At 39.2% G+C, this 4246-nt stretch overlaps 1 pseudogene; it reads left to right on the top strand.

Annotated features, from left to right (window-relative positions):
- Positions 1–589: 589 nt before the first annotated feature.
- On the top strand, positions 590–1376 carry LOC103271414 (annotated as a pseudogene).
- The last annotated feature ends 2870 nt before the right edge of the window (positions 1377–4246 follow it).

Below are 4246 nucleotides of genomic sequence, written 5' to 3'. Positions count from 1 at the left end.
CCTACGGTAGGTAAGTGCTAATGTGCATCACATCACGAAGAATAACAATAGCCCTATGATATAAGCATTATTACTCCATTTTCCAGGCAAGCAATAAGCTTCCAAGAAGGGAAGCAACCTGCCCTGCATCTTGCAGCTGATGAGCAGTGGGGCTAAGAATTAAACAGAGTATATATCCTTTCTACACCACAGGGAAGGGATGACTTCCAACTGAAGGTGGCAACTAGGGAGTAGTCTGTCCTTAACAACTATGCAGGATTTGGACCCATAAAGATGGGAAGAAGCACAGAATGGCCAGCATGAGCAAAAGCAGAAAAGCATGATGTGGTTGGTGGTAGATGGGATTCATCATAGTAATCTTGATTATCAACATTTAAAAAAATTGAATTCTTACCATGTGCCAGGACCTGAGCAAAACACTTAAGATGCATGTTCTCATTTAAGCCTCCACACATTATTATTCATGCCTCCTTGCAGATGGACTAACCATGACTTGGACAAGCAAAGGAGCCTCTTGTGTCCTCCCAGCTGGGACTCCCTAGAGACTACACTGCTAACCCCCAGACCTTCTTCCCTTTCCATCTCAGGCATGGTCACCATGTTGGGGCTAAACCACAGCTCCACATCTGGATTCATCCTCAATAGCTTCTCCACCTTGCCACAGAAGCTCCTATCTGCCTTCTTCCTGCTGTTCTTGCTGATGTATCTGTTCACTCTGCTGGGCAATCTGCTCATCATGGCCACCACCTGGAGCGAGCACAACCTACACATGCCAATGTACCTCTTCCTGTGTGCCCTCTTCATCTCTGTGATCCTCTACACTGTGGCCATCATCCCACGCATACTGGCCGACCTGCTCTCCACCCAACACTCCATCGCCCTCCTGGCCTGTGCCAGCTAGATGTTCTTCTCCTTCACATTCAGTTTCACCCAATCCTTCCTGCCCACGGTCATGTGTTATGACCGTTACATGGCTATCTGCCACCCCCCTGCACTACAATGTGCTCATGAACCCACAGGGCTGTGCCTGCCTGGTGGGCTTGTCCTGGGCTGGTGGTTCGATTGTGGGGTTGGTGGTAACTGTGGCCATTTTCCAACTCACTTTTTGTGGACCCAATGAGATCCACCATTTTGCTTGCCATCTGCCACCTCTGTTAAATTTGGCCTGTGGAGGTAATGTTCCAGCTGTGGCCCCAGAAGTGGGCTTGGTGTGTATCTTGGTCCTGCTGGGCTGCTTCCTTCTCATCCTCCTCTCCTATGCACTCATCGTGGCCACCATCTTGAAGATTCTATGCAAACATGATTTCCTGCCTAAGGTCATTGACACTCTCTGGACTGCTCACTTGTGCTTCATACTAGACTTCTGGTCAACTTAGCATCCAAAGTCTCACATCTTCTTTCCAGATGTAACTGGTAATTTCAATTTAGAGAGTTTTGCTTGGGAATCTTCTCCTGCTAGACTACTGGAAAAGGTCATTCTCTAACACTTATTTACTTTTTTACATTTTGAGATTAAAATTGTATTCAACAAGAATTGTGGAGAGAACCATAATGATTGTGTGGATTGTACTTCCAATCACTGTGATCACAATATCTCATGTAATTATTACAGTGTTGAACCTATTTGAACATTAAATTCCTATGTCAAAATTCTAAAGCTAGTAAACCATTCTGTTGGCATTTGAAATGTGATGTCACTTAGGTAAAACTTAGTTTTATTTCCACAAACAAACTTAGTTTTATTTGCTATATGCCACTTTGTCTGAGTAAACTTAAAAATAGTCTCCTTAATACACCTTTAAGATTTACCTAACTGCCAGGTGCAGTGGCTCACACCTGTAATCTCAGCATTTTGGGAGGTGAGGGCAAGAGGATTGCTTGAGCCCAGGGGTTTGAGACCAGCCTGGGCAACTTGGCCAGATCTTGTCTCTACAATAAATAAATTTATAAAAATTAGCCAGGTATGGTGGTGCATACCTGGGGTTCCAACTACTTGGAAGGCTGAGGTGGAAGGATCACCTGGGCTAGTTGGAAGAGGCTGTGGTAGCTGTGAGAGTGCCACTGCACTCCAGTCTGGGTGACAGAGTAAGACTCCAACTAAAAAAAAAAAGTTTCCATACTGCATTTATATAATATCCTTCAATAGTTTTACTTATTTCATAAATATTTTACATGCCTATTATATAAATATGAAAATAAAACAAACAGGCCATATGTTTTGTACGCTTTATACTTTTAATCAGCTACATAATATTAAACCACATTTATATTCCCTCATTCATCTTTGGTCTATCTGAAGGATATGAGAAGAGAGAAAAAAGAATAATAAATGAGACTACAAATAGAAAACCTAAATAGGCCTATATTTATTAAATAAATTGAATTAGTAATTTAAAATCATTTAAAGCAGAAAGCCTCAGACCAGATAGGCTCACTGATGAATTTTACCAAACGTTTAAGAGAGAAATGATACTAATTTTCTACAGTATGTTTTGAAAGACTGAAGGAGAAGGAATAACTCCTAACTCGTTCTATGGGGCCAGAAATAATCTAATGTCAAATCCATACAAAGATATTTTTTAAAATAGAGAAAAAAGAAAAAATTAAGAAGGAAAGCTTATATAGATCAATGTCTCTCATGAACATAGATATAAAATCCTTAACCAAAATATTATTAAGTTTAATCCAAAAAAGTATAAAAATAATAATATACTTTATTCAAATGGAATTTATTCTCAGGTATGCAAGGCTGCTTCAAAATTTAAAAATCAATTAGTGTAAACCAGCACATCAACAGACTAAAGAAGATAATAAAGTCACATGACTGTGTCAATAGATGCAGAAAAAAGACAAAATCCAACATTTATTCATGATAAAAGTAAACTCTCAGTAATATTAGAGTAGAAGGGAACATTCTCAACTTGATAAAGAATATTTACAAAAAACCTACGGATAGCATCATACTTACAGGTGAGAAACTAGAAGCTTTCTCACTAAGGCTAAGAACAAGGCTAGAATATTTCCTTTTATCACCATTTTCAATATGACACTGGAAGACCTAAGTGCAATAAGACATGAGAAAAAATTAAAACTACACAGATTATTTAGAAGAGATAAAAACTAGTTTTGTCCATGGATGACATAATGAGCTATTTAAAAAATTCAAAAGAACCAACCGAGAAATTTTGAACTAGTAAGTCATTAAAACAAGGTTTCAGAAAAGTACAGGGGTAAGATGGCGACGGCATAGGTGAACTGGTGAGATTCTCTGAATGGACCAAGACTGCATACTGCTGAATAGACAGACTGTAAAGCAGAGGGAAAAGTGAACAAAACCAGAAGACCCTCATAAGGAAGAACAGGTCATTGCAGAAGAGAAATAAAAGCAACCCCACCTTCCCTCAAAAACAGAATTGAAGAGGGGGACGGAAAGGGGGAGAGGGAGAAAAATTTACAGAAATGAAGAAAAACCAAAAGAAGAGTATGGGTCTCTCCCAGACGCCTGGGAGAGCAGAAACTGAGAAAACTGACTTTGGGATACAAACAATGAAAAGTCCCCAGAATGAAGGGTCTCAAAATGCAAATGTAGATATCAAAACAATAATGGAGAGATTAAAAAGAATTGAGGAGACACAAGAAGAAACTAGGAAGGAGCTGATATTTGAGATAACAGTAATAAAGAATACTGTGAATGAAATAAATAACAAATTGATAAGCATGGAAAGCAGAATTACCCAAGCAGAAGAAAGAATCTCAGAGCTTGAGGACCAAAATATAGAAATAACCCAAACTCTTAAAAACACAGAAAATAAGCTCAAAAAGGCAGAACAAAATCTTCAAGAGATGAGTGATTACCTCAAGAGGACTAACCTAAGAATAATCGGACTCCCTGAGGCAGAAAGAGAAACAGAGACTACATTGGAACAAACTTTCCATGAGATAATTCAAGAAAACTTCCCTTATCTAATCAGTGATACAAAAATTCAAACACAAGAGATTCAGAGAACCCCCGCAAGACAACAAATGAGAAGACCAACTCCTAGACACATAATAATTCACCTAAATAAAGTAGGCACAAAAGAAAAAATCCTAAAGGCAGCAAGAGAAAAAGGCCAGATCACCTACCATGGAAGACCAATCAGAATAGCAGCAGATTTATCTGCAGAAACCCTGCAGGCTAGGAGAGCTTGGAGCCCTATCTTCAAAGTCCTAAAAGATAAACAATTTCAACCAAGAATAACCTACC

Source organism: Carlito syrichta, unplaced genomic scaffold (genome assembly GCF_000164805.1).
Source record: "Carlito syrichta isolate Samal-C Ts95f unplaced genomic scaffold, Tarsius_syrichta-2.0.1 Scaffold311628, whole genome shotgun sequence".
Taxonomy (NCBI): Eukaryota; Metazoa; Chordata; class Mammalia; order Primates; family Tarsiidae; genus Carlito; species Carlito syrichta.
Note: the sequence above shows the minus strand (reverse complement) of the source record. Positions and strands in the feature narration are given on the sequence as shown.